Source organism: Haliotis asinina, chromosome 9 (assembly GCF_037392515.1).
Source record: "Haliotis asinina isolate JCU_RB_2024 chromosome 9, JCU_Hal_asi_v2, whole genome shotgun sequence".
Classification (NCBI taxonomy): domain Eukaryota; kingdom Metazoa; phylum Mollusca; class Gastropoda; order Lepetellida; family Haliotidae; genus Haliotis; species Haliotis asinina.
Genome location: NC_090288.1, coordinates 54,468,843 through 54,482,423, shown reverse-complemented (window position 1 = coordinate 54,482,423; position 13,581 = coordinate 54,468,843). Strand labels below are relative to the sequence as shown.

General features: G+C 37.0%; 1 protein-coding gene across 2 annotated transcripts in view; it reads left to right on the top strand.

Annotated features, from left to right (window-relative positions):
- Nucleotides 1-13,581, top strand: part of LOC137295737 (transcription cofactor vestigial-like protein 4) — an 85,671-nt gene that overhangs the window by 39,350 nt on the left and 32,740 nt on the right. The gene's annotated exons all lie outside the window — the stretch shown is intronic.

Sequence of the window (13,581 nt, the reverse complement as noted above, 5' to 3'; positions counted from 1 at the left end):
GTATAAAGTACCTATACTGAAGGTATGGTTAAAGTACCATGCAGTATATACAATTGTGTATCACACATGTATAATGTACCTGAATTGGGAGGGTTGCATCTTGATTATCGGAAAACCAGATACCAGCAAACATATCTAATCATGTGCAAAGCTTATTTTACACATCACACCATATTTGAAGAATCCAAACAAACTCCACTTTATTTTACAAATCTTAACATTTTTACAGATATCAACTATTTTAAAGATTCAAGATTTTTCTACAAATCCTAATGGTTTGGGGTGTCACTGATTGTCCAGTGTTGTGGAGTACTTGAGGTCACTGATGCATGTATGTCCCTGAATGACCCATTGATTAGGGCAGGGCTGACCAGGCAGGTGATTTCCCCATTCATAGGTAGCCATTCAGGGTCACTGGACTGAACAAACGGTATTTGACACTGGGTCTTTAGATTTCATTGATGCAAAGGCTGGGAGTTCGACATGTTGCAGTTTATTTGAAAGTGTGCTTTAAAGAATGATATGGTATTAATTAAACAGAAAAAAAAAGAAAAAGTAGATGCACCTACTAGCCCACTGTCAAACAGTATTCCGTATTTGGTTGGGTTAGCTTAGTGGTTGAAGTGTTTGCTCATCACATCTATGTCCTGGGTTCGATTCCTAACATGGGCACAATGTATGAACTCATTTTTGGTGTCCGCAGCTGGGATATTGCTCCATTGTTGCTAAAGGTAATGTAAAAATAAATTCACTCACTAGTAAGGGGACAAGGCAAATGTTTGAATCTTAGACCAGCTTTCCTTGTGAGTTTAGATTGGTTGGAGCCATATCTGTTCTCCAGGGTTTCACTTATGTGGTGCATGTCTGAGACATATCACACTTTCGACATTCACTGATACACCTGAACTATGCCTTGGAAGTGGTATGCATGTCTCACTCATTCATTTAGTTTGAGAATAGATGCCAATGGCCATTGCCTTTATAGTTGCCGTCTGCTTGGGCATTTGAGTGCTCGCTTGCATTAAGGTAATTGCTTTGTGAAGTTTTATGTCTTTGGTTTAAACTGTGAAGATAAAAGTGTCAAGTTCCTTCTGTAACAAGAATAAACATAAAACCATTGAAGTATAGACATATATTTTTAGTTTACTGTGTTAAATGATCATGTGGACATTTCCACTTGAACTGCAGTATCTGGGGGAAAGATGGAGGGAAATAGAAGGATGTTCAAGTTTAGGGTTCATTAAGAGGGTTGACTCACCCACTCATGCATGACCTCACTCACTCAGCGCACATGACTTCTTTTATCCACTCACTCACTCACTCACTCTATCACTCAACCAACCAACCAACCACTCAGGCAGTCACTGACTCGCTCACTCTTATCACTCAACCAACCAACCACTCAGGACCTCACTCTCTATCACTCAACCAACCACTCAGCCACTCACTCACTCACTCACTCACTAACCAGCCACTCACACACTCACCCACCCCACTCACTCACTCACTCACTCACTCACTCACTCACTCACTCACTCACTCACTCACTCACTCCTGGCCAATACCCAGCAGTTAATTTCAGGCCACCATTACCTCTGTATCATCCCATCCATTATTCATTCTAACAACCCTTGTTTATGATAAGTTTTTCATAATTTTCTGTTCACTGAGGCGGTGAGGAAGTATATGAGGTCAGATTTCAGCATTTCTATTTGGCCATTTTAAAGTACCCATGTCTTTGCACTGTGACATTTTGTTTTCAGATAAATATGTTCATTTTGAAAAGACTTGCTAAATGATAGATGAGGCTTTGTGAGGAGTGAAACTGATATTGTAGGAGTCCTTTTGCCAGGAGTACATCAAGCGTTATCTGCTCAGTTCTGTATCATTTCTAATATCTCCTACAAAGACAATTAAAGTTTATCTTCAAAATAAAATTGATAAAACTTCTGAATAATTATTTTAATAAATTTTAATGAAAACTGAAACCATTCATAATTAAGGTAGTTTTAGATTGTTTAAACATTATCTTCGGAAATTATATTTTTCTTTATAACATTATTTAAAATTACAAATATTGATTGATATCCAGCTTAATGACACTTTAAATTAAAACAAGGAAGACAAGAAACATATCCCATGTTCTGTGAACACGATGGGATATTTTCGGAAATGACATTTACAAGGACTCAGGAAACAAGTTTAGACTTTAGTGACTGAGCTTAATTTCAAATGGGTTACATAGGCGAATATAGACTGGGAATGCAGGGGTGCGCATCATCACTTTTGTCTTGTAAATTTATTCAGTGACCCGTGGAAATGAAGTCCCCCTACATCTTTCTCAAGAGTCTGGAACCCCGGTTCTCAAAAAGCCGTATCTGCCGCCCCAGGGTTATTAGAGCACAAGATGCACATCCAAAGAGTGGATCAGTGAAGATTTTCCAATTGCAATTCTTCCTGATAATGTTATTTGGCTTCATAGAAGGAGAGAGTGGGTTATTTTATTTGTCTTCAGACAAGAAGGAGAGAGTGAGTTTAATCATTATTTCTGTCAGTGCCAAAGGGAACCTATTCTCAACAAGTTGTTCAGTGTTTAGTCTGCCTACATGTTCATTGACTAGGGACATTGTGGAAATGAGACTGTGTTAATTTAATTCTCAACAACTAGATACTGACATGTATCTTAAAATTTGTTGGACTGTAAGTCTGAATGAGAGGGGAATCCATGTTCTCGACATTATCCCCATATCAAATTGGCTGCTGGACAGCAGCAGACATTAATATGTGGGTTGGAGACAAAGTGTTAATTTCAAGCGAACGCCATTTCCAATTTGTAATGACACTTGTGATTATGTCATCACATGTGGCTATTAGTGGTGTTGGTTTTCCTAGTATTGGACATTCCATATATACATTCCCATACTTAGCATTCATTCTGAGTACAGAGGGCGTGTGATTGCAGATCAAAATGGAAGTTAATTACTGGTTGTCCATTCACTGTAGTTGTCTCTATAGCCGGCTTGTTTCAATGTCAAGCTGTTTAGGGAATTAGCCAACCCTACATCACAGGAATATCTAAACCAAATAACAGGTAATTAGTCTATTTTTTTCACAAATTATGGTAGTATTGCTTTAATTTTCGTCATTCTGGTTGGAATGTTAGGAAATGGTAAGTCTGTCTGTCGTTCCATCTGTCTGTTTCACTGACCCTCTGTTTGCAACATGTCTGTTTCATCATTAAATTACAGCACGTAATCTTTTTTAGGCCAGACCAATTTTATTTCTTGTTTTACGAATCTGTTGGTTATCTCTCTTCAAAAATAAGGAAAAAATGTATAAATGAATTTTACCTGCTCAAGAAATGAGATCCTATTGTATTTATTAGCCAAAAATGTAAACTTACAAGAGATGTTTTTATTGTTTTTTGCTCCATATACATTCAATCAATTGTGAAAGGTAGATACTTTTAGAATTCAAAAAGAATATTTCTTTGACTGGTGATATTTGACTTCTTGTTTTAGCTCTTGCCTTAGGTTTCCTGAGGACTGAAATGTGTAAACCAAGAAATAGAATTGGTCTGGCCTTACAGTGATTTTGTTCATGACATACTTGTAAAGAAGAATAATGTCATGTTGAAAGTTTGACTTGTGTGAAACTTACAATTATTCTGAAATTTAGCTCAGAATGCTTTCAAATTACCTAATTTGCATAGGGTGTATGTCATTCCCTGAGAACCGCTTCAACATGCAGAGTTGCATTCCTTGATTAAACCAGTATCTGCTGTTGCTGAGTTCAAATCCTAGATGAGGCCCATTCTAGGGTTTGTGAAGGCCACCAATGACTACAACAGGCGTTACTTATTAAAATCCTTATTTGACTGAACTACTATCCAAAGGGTGCTCTAAAGAAGAAACTATCATCACAAACACGTCATATTTGGGTTACAAGTAAGCTCAAGGTGAAAGGCAGTAGCAGGGTGTTGGCTGGAACAGCAGTTTTATCTGGGTTGACTAATTATTATTCCTGGCCATATATTATCCGAGGATGTGATATCATTTCAGACAGACAGGGTGGGGAGTATGTCTTGAGTTCACATCTCCAAGGTGACAAAGCTTAAGGCAAATCCGTACAATCCAAGTTGTGTAATACGACCCCACTGAGCAGGAATCAGAGATATGTTTGTATCTAATTCATGTACTGCCTGAATTGCATTCACTATCAGAAACCAGTCTCAAGCCTAGGATGGGTTCATTCAAAATTGGTGTGGGAATTTATGAATGAACACTGCAGAGGGGCCAGCCTATCAGCTGGAGCACTTGCTGCGGAGTCGTGTGTTCAGCGTATGGCAGAGGTTAGAAGACACGCAAGATACACAGTTGGCTCAGGAATCGGAGAGATCAGGCATTACTTCTCAGTTTTTTAAATGTTTTTTGGATGACCTTGACTGCCCTTCTCCTTCTGCATAATTTGTGATAAGCATTTTCAAATTTTCTGTCAACATGTATGAATACCTCTGTGGCAAGACATCTGACTGAGTTCAGAAGAATTTTTTCCCCTGTTAATGATCAGTTTCGTGTCATGTAAAATGTCTGCTGCAAATATGGGTTAACATCCCTGGTGGGGTTGTAAGATATCTGCTCTCAAGTTGTGATGTTGCATATGTATCGGGCTTGTATTTTGAGGAACAAGGATAGACTAACAACTAGTCTCTGAAATGAACATGTTTTACAAATATGTTCTTAGTTAAAAAACCCCAGTAATAATATAGGTAATGAAAAGGAGCCCTCAGACTGAAGATGTGGAAATCTAGACACATTTCTAGACTTGTGTGGGCTTTCTTGGATATGTATTGGCTTCAGGCTGTATGACAGAATAGGAGTGAGGACCAATTTCGAAGCAACGGATAGGATTATTTTTTTTAACATGTTTTCAAATTATTTGTTCTGTTTCGTCGAAATGTTAACATTGTTCGGCAGGTAGGAAATGTTCAATTATAGGTATACCAGCTATGTTTGTGTATGGTTTGTTGGCAACTTATTCACCAGGTTTGACAATAGCTTTTCATATCTTGTACACAGTTTTTAGTGACAGTAAATGAGTTTTATAACATTTTGTTTGTTTCTCATGAGTGGAATTAAAAACAAGTGCGTTCATATTTGGTGTTGGCAGATTCTATCTTTGCAGTAATCGTCGTCAGGTTCGACATGTTTTATGTCTTGTATTGTGAAGAAGAAAATGTATTCTTATTTCCAATTACCTGTGACAAGCAACTAACAAACGCTCCATTAATTGTGTTATGATCTGTCATAAATGATTAGCAGTTGGTTATCTGAACACAGCAGATCTAATGCACTATCCTTACCTGATTGTGATCACACAGCTACAGTAACTTGTCAACTGGTTTTGTTTTTTACAGGTAGGCCTAAACTTACCCTACAGTTTCATCTAAACAACTGATTTATTTATTGAAATTGTTACTACTGTTTTCCACACAAAGCTTTTTGTTATCGTATACTAAGTTTTCATGATGGATCTTGATGATGAATATTTCAGTACTCCATTAAACTGTTCGTATCATGGTTTAAATTGGAAACCTAAATTTAGCTCCTCCGATCATGTTGACCACCTGCTAAATGTTTCATAAAAAAGCTTGTTTTCATTGATTTTTATGAAAAAAAAAAATTCAATATACATAAACCAGTAGAGCCAGAACATACAATATTTATTTTTATGGCCATATTCAAGTTGAAGGCGAGTGACTGAGATTGAGGAGCCATCTTGAAAAGTGTGTGGTGGGTCTTTGTTACAACTACTGGAGGAATGTGATTCCCTTGCCTAGAATATTAACTGACCATATCACACTGGATAGTTAACCACTGTCCACCTACAGTTGCCATAGCAAGTATGCATTATGTATAATAATTTTTGGAAGGTGTTTGAAAAGAAAGAAGTACTGGCATTTTGTCAGAACGACATAATGCATTAATAGTTGCTGGGTGACTAGCATGGTCTTAGGCCACCATGGTATACATAACATTGTCTGTGACATGCAGAGTATACATATATTATGAATAATGCTTTTTAAAGGCTCTTCTTGAAAAATAGTATGAATTTGTAATTGGCTGTTGTCACCGTGTAAATATCAGCAGGTTTATGGATTGAAATATGTTTTAAGGAAAATACTATATACATTTTTGGATTTAGATATCAATAGGTTTTTGAATTGAAGTATGTTTTCTTGAAAATGATATATACTTGTTTGGATTCAAATATTTATTGGTTCTCAGATTGAAATATGTTTTAAGGAAAATGCTACGTACTTGTTTGGTTTCAAATTGTTTGATGTTGTTTATGCAGGGTCAGATTTGCTAAAGTTTAACAAAGAGAATTCCTAAAATACTGCTCAATTTCCAGCTGTACGAGGATGTTTGATGCGGGGAGACACTTGTGGACATGCTCTCCTGATCTCCAGATTTACCATTAAAACAAAACTCCTCTTCTCTTGCTATTCAGAATTTACATAAAAAATAAACTATTTATAAATATTCTGTAAAAATCAATAGTTATGATCCAAAATATCATGAACAATGCAAGGTTGATATATTTTGTTCTAATTACAAATTAAACAATAAGAAGTTGATCTTGGAACATTTTACTGTATATAAATAAAGTAACAATACATTTGCAAAGAACAGATAAAGCCCTTCTTTGAATAAAATAAATAGATAATAGGAAATATGGAATTCAAAATATATGACATGGATGTTTAGAAGTATAAATATTCAGATATAAATGTTTAGACAGTGGTACCTAACTTTCTCCAACACTAATGGGTCGTAGAAACATATATGTAATTTCAGCCAAACTATTAAAAGACATCTGTGTCATTTAAGCCTTGGCTGCTGTTATGTTGGCAAATAATGATAAACTTGATGACCCAGTGGCTTGTTTATTTATAGTTAGTATTTCCTGTTGATTGTGATATGCATGAGAGGCTTTGTGCCCTCTGGCAATGAGACCATACTGGCTTCATGTCACTGGTGGTAGAACAGCAACGATGCTAGAGGTTCACAAGGGATGGTTGTTGTGAGTTATTACATCAGGTCACTGGTGGTAGAACAGCAACGATGCTAGAGGTTCACAAGGGATGGTTGCTGTGAGTTATTACATCAGGTCACTGGTGGTAGAACAGCAACGATGCTAGAGGTTCACAAGGGATGGTTGCTGTGAGTTATTACATCAGGTCACTGGTGGTAGAACAGCAACGATGCTAGAGGTTCACAAGGGATGGTTGCTGTGAGTTATTACATCAGGTCACTGGTGGTAGAACAGCAACGATGCTAGAGGTTCACAAGGGATGGTTGCTGTGAGTTATTACATCAGGTCACTGGTGGTAGAACAGCAACGATGCTAGAGGTTCACAAGGGATGGTTGCTGTGAGTTATTACATCAGGTCACTGGTGTTAGAACAGCAACGATGCTAGAGGTTCACGAGGGATGGTTGTTGTGAGTTGTTACATCAGATCTGTGGTGGTAGAACAGCAACAATGCTGGAGGTTCATGAGGGATGGTTGCAGATTGTTATTGTATGATCAGGTCACTAGTGGTAGAACAGCAACAGTGCTGGAGGTTCACGAGAGATGGTTGCTGTGAGGTTTTACGTCATGTCCCATTCACACATTAACAATTTTCTCAGTGTTGTTTTTCTTACCTTACAGCCTCAACTCAGATATTTCAGAATTTACATGCTCCAAATAATTTGTATGATTCCAAGCAGATTACTCATAAGAACGTTATATTTACAATGCATAAGTTACTAAAGAAAGCTGAAAGGTTTGTCACAAACAGACTGAATTATTGTGACCTTGAAGTCAAATGTCACACATATGCATAGAAAGCTCACGTGACCAGAATGATACACAAGATAGCACACTAGGTAATTGTGTTAATTGTCTTATACTAGTGACTGGGGGGTCAAGGCAGTAGACTCTCAGCCTTGTGGCTGGAAAAGGGAAGGTCAGTGATTGGATCCGGGCTGCCATGATAAAAAAAACAGCATAGTGCAATTGTTATTAGGTTTTGAGCATTATGGAGGCAAAGCAAGATCTAGTCAGCTTTTGAGTATCTATATGGTATAGTCGACAAAGAGTCAGTGTTTTGTGTATGCGAGAGGACATCCTTGATAAGTTGTGTCATGTCATCTTTGTAGGCTAGTACTTTAAAACCAGTGTGTGGTCTAGTGAAATAGGTACTAATGCTGGAGAGATGGATCTCACTTGTCTCTGCGATTATCGATTACCTTGATAATAATGAAAGATCAAATTAAACTTTAGAAAGTTCGGAATTTTTATTGTTGTGTGTGTTTGATTGACATATAAATAACTGATGCATTTTCCTGACTCCCAAAAGTAAAGTGTGTACAACATACTCGTGTGCATGTCTCAACACAAAGTATCCTCTGTAATGTTTAGCTTTTGTTCATTGGTGCCTGTTTCATTGGTCCGTTATGATTTTGACCCATTTTTGTCCTCATGAGTTTTTTGTTTGCTCTACAGTCAAAATCGATAATTGATCGATTATTGAACTCAAGTTATTGATCTGCATTTTGTGAGTGATAATCGGTTGTAGCAGGTACACAAGCATATGCCACCGCAGTACAACTGTAATATTGCTGAGTGTGAAGTAAACTCACTCACTCACTCACTTAGACATACACATGCACACATATGATGATACAAGTGCAATAATCTTGCCAGCATGTTACAGCAGTATGGCTTACACCAAAACATGGAGGTTCTGAGCTGGATGAACAAATTATTCATTTCTTGTGACCTTGCAACCTTATATATATGCTTACGCAAGTCAGTTTGACAACAAGATGTCACCTTATGCATCATCAGCAAACAGGTGAACCCGTGACTTGACTGCCAGCTGATGACACAGGATGGACTGTATGTCAGGTGTATGTTCTCAAGAACACAGTGGCCATTGTTTACAGCTGTTAAAACTCAAACCAGAGTACAGCCATTGCAGCAAAAAACTCAAACTCAGATTTCACTAGTCATAAGAGGTCCATTGTTTGCGACTTGAACTGTAAATGATGACAACCTTTAATACCTTCATCCGGTGACATGAATCAGACGATGACCTGTCGTTTCAGATAGTCCTAAAAACAATCTGTACATTCAGGAAAGCTGTCATAGTGAGCTTCACTGGTTGAGGCAGTTGTTTTAATGTGGTTTTGTGAAGTTTGGGTGAGATGTTACATTTGTTACTGCTGGCATTTATGCAATCTTTTGAATTGCCAATTTGACAAATATGTTCTGGATATGCAGTTGGACTTGTAAATGATATGTGATCAGAAGAAAGATGGAATTTTATCGAGGCCACATGGTCTAAAGGCTTTGTTAGAAAACAGAACCTGTCTGCTACTCCGATGAAAATTAATTAGACTTTAGTATTGTGAAAATTTGTTCAAGTGACTTCACAAAATTTTGCTTAAATCCATTTTTTGGTAACCTTACAAGAATATTTCCATTTGGTGAAAAATTATCTTAGTGTTTAGTTAATTCTGTATAAATTTGCAAGAGCATTCCCTTTTCAAAAAATAAGTCAAAAGGCTTTTTAGTTGAATCAATTTTAGAGAAGCTTGAAGAAATTTTCTTTTTGCTGAACAATTAAGTGGAAAGGTTTTCAGTCGAGTACATTCAAAATGAGCTTACATAACTTAAGTATTTCTTTCAGAACGAAGTGGAGAATTAAATCTCCTGCATATGTGATGATGTGCTTCCTGAATACTGAACCAGCAGCACATTAAGCACATCATCCCGGAGAAACATTCACAAGTGATAACACATGTCTATACTTCATGTGTAGTTAGGACCATAGTATTAAAACCATAATATCCTCCTAAAGACTATTTAAAGCTTGTTATTTTACTGCTTACACTTAGTGCTCCCATTTCTTACGTGTGTCCTCTATTGTACGGCCTCAGCTGCGGCTGTACCCCATAATGCCGTCAGGTAGAAAATATGCAACTGAGGACTCGTTTCCTCTGTGCTACATTCAAATCTTGTTGGCAGTCAGGACAAATCTCATTGACACTCATAGGTGGCCATGTTTTACATTGCAGCCTCTGGCTTATATCCTGAATATGTAACAATTGCTTTTTATCATAGTTGAAATTCCATAGTCTATGGTTTCATCATGTTGGGTAATGCTGCTTGTCTTGCCGAGGGCGCCCCCTGGTGTCAGTCATTGACGGCCAGTTCATATCCTTCTCCATGTGGCTGACATTGAAATATTGTAGTTTGACATTGTTTTTCTTATAGCTAACATGCAGTTGTTTTGGGATATCTGGTAATAGAAAAGTGTAATGTTCTGATGTGATCTTTGTCAGGATTAGTTCATGTTCAGATTTCTTTTGGTTCAGATCTTTTCATATTCAGACCTGTTATGTTCAGATGTGTTCACATTCAGATTTGTTTGGATTCAGCACAGGCAAACTCTAGTGCCAATGGGGTTACACAGCATAGAGAATATGACCAGTCTTCTTATATGCAAGGGAAGCGAGCAAAGGTTGGCAGTGTACCTCCCTCGCTTCCCTCCCCTTAGCAACCCCACATGTGCCTGTGGGTGGGTTCAGATCTCTTCATATAGAGACCTGTTATGTACTGATCTGTTCCTTTCAGATGTGTTATGTTCTGGTTTGTTCTTTGTCCAGGTTAATTCATGTTCAGATTTTCGAAACTGTCATGTTCTCATGTTTTCCTGTTCAGATTTGTTTGGGTTCAGATCTCTTCATATATAGATCTGTTATGTTCTATCTGTTCCTGTTCAGATGTGTTATGTTCTGATCTGTTCTTTGTCCAGATAAATTCATGTTAAGATTTCTTTAGGTTCAAATCTTTTTGTCTGCAGATGTGTTAAGTTTTTATTTTTTCATGTTCAGATATGTTTGTTTCATAATCTGTTGATATTTGTTGATGTTCATATTTTTTTATCTTCAGATTTATTCAATAGGCTGTTCATGTTCATGTCTGCCAGTGTTCATTTTTCCTCTGTTTTGATTTGTGTGTGTTCATGTCTGATAAATGTTTGGAAATGTTCTGTTTTGTTCCTGTTCACATCTGTTCTGTTCAGATGTAACCTTGTGCACGCATGTTTATGCTCAACTTTGGTATTTACAGGATTAAGAATTACAGTGACTTACTGAAAGGGGAAGCAAGATCTAAAAGTGGTGAATATTTTGTAAGAATGTTATAAAGTGTGTATCTGAAAAGTGTTCTAGCCCTCCAGGCAGTATATATTGATTGCTCAACTGCTTAAACCCTAAAACATGTGTATCTGTTTTTTTTCAAAGAACACCGACTGAACCTTGAGATTACATTAATATGTAGCGCACAGATTGTACAGAAAATGTTAATTTCACTAAGTCTTTAAAAATATTTGCTAACATGATGAGGTATCAGAGAGAAGTTTTTCAGTGGGAGTCAAACCAGAGAGCTGAATTCATGAACGTTGTCATACTTGTTTGTGTTCTCCTTCCTATGTTTCTGAGTAAGTCTTAAGTTCGCAGTAATATTTAAACTAAGTGTTGTTGTCAAATGAACTTATGCTAGCTGTGACTGTTGTCTTACAGTTATTGATCAATCAAAAGTTGGTGAGGTTTTAAGGTTGTGGGCTTCAGCAATGATCAATCTTCTATTTGATGTGTAAGATGAAATAAGATGTTTGTTGTTGTTTTACAAACATTTTGCACTCTACACTTTCTGAACATATCAATATATTTATAAAAATAAAGTCTTCTATATGTTAAAGTTGATTTGAACTTATGAAGAGTTATTGCTGTTAACATTATGTTTTTACATTAACCTCAAATTGTAAAAACAAATATTTTTGCGTTAAAAATTGTGTAGTTTAACGATACCAGTGACTACGACTTTTCTTTCACTAATGGAGAAACTCCAGCAACCGCAGAATCCCTGGGAAGTTTCAGCAGAAACTGAATCTTTTCTCATGAATGATTTAAACATAGTGTCAAATAGCCAACAATCTAGATGGCTCCAAACTGCATATTTCTTTCTAAATGTCTCATCAATCCTGAATATGACTAAAGAAAATTTGTGAACCTGTTTAAGGATTTGTTCATCGTGGCCAAAGACTCTGGTCTCTGATGATGCAGTTCATTCTTTGTCTTTTAAATGACTGTACAAAAGGGAGCCTTAAATGGCTCATGTTTTTCTTGTTGTGTATATGCTTTTGATTCTCCTCTCACTGGTGCACAGTGTGTGAGGCCTATTTTTGATATTGTTTGAATATTGCTAAACAAGTCCTAAAAACATACTCAGAGACTCTCTGTTACTTTATCTTGTTTGTTTATTTTTTTATGTCAGAGGTTACTTTTTGATGTTTAATTTTAAGATTTATTCAGCAACCAAGGAGCTATTAATATACTTTGCTTCTAACCAACTGGATTAAACACAGGTGCAGGTTTCTCAAAACTGCATGTGGGAACTATGAATTACAATATCTTGTTCCGCTGCTGTTAAACTGGTCAATGGCTTCACTTTCCCCACAGTTGACGGCCTGCTATTGACTTTGCAGCCTGCGTTCACAGCAGTGTGAATGGGAGGCCATGTTAGCCTTACAGGTAGACTTATCAATGACGATCACGTAGCTACAGCCAAAAATGTCATTCATGAACTATGTGTTATGGCCTGTGTGAAGAGATTTATGTGAAGTCACGCCTGAATACCCAGACCTATATAACAGTCGTGTTATTATTCCTGTAGCCTATAGACGTTATTATTTCTGGCCCCCCCATCCTGTTAAAGTATTCCCAGGGCTTGAATTAACATAACACAACTTTGTACGAACAGCAACCTTGGAGAAGGTTTATATTGAAATTTAGTGTTTAAAACAGCTATAATCTCTGATGTGTTATGAAAGAACTTGTGAATGGTTGTTCTATTCTCGAAAACTCGGTTAGGAAAACAGGTATGGGCGAATTGTTGATGCAGAACTATCGTGAATGTTGATAATGTGATAATATCTTCTTACCTGTTTATTTGGAGATGGTTTAGATTTTGGGCTTGATTTATTTGAAACTGTAGGATTATTGAAATGTTTTTGCCCCCACAGTGGGTGAGGTGCGTTGGCTTTGGTATTTCGTTTCTTCATGAATTTTGGTCAACATTCACCATATTTTGTTAAAGTAAATGGTGTTTAAATGATTGTGTTTGTTACGTGTAGAGTGTAGAATATGCAAGACTAGTAAGATCATGAGTGCAAGATATCTGTGATGAAGTAACAGCAGTACTGACACTGATACTTCTGTGAGTATTTGCTGTTTGAAGTGATTATATCATATTGGTGGTTTTTGGTCCTGTGCATAGAGCTCAGAGAATAAATTGAAGTTTAGTGTGGAGAGTCCATGATTGGGTGACTTCTAGATAGATTTCTAAGAATTTCTTCGACTTCAGTCCTGCCCCACAACGAAGCATATGTGAGACATGTGGTCTCACCATAGGCATGTGTGTTTGTCCAAAATTGCTGCTGTTCCCTCAGCAGAAATTGGGT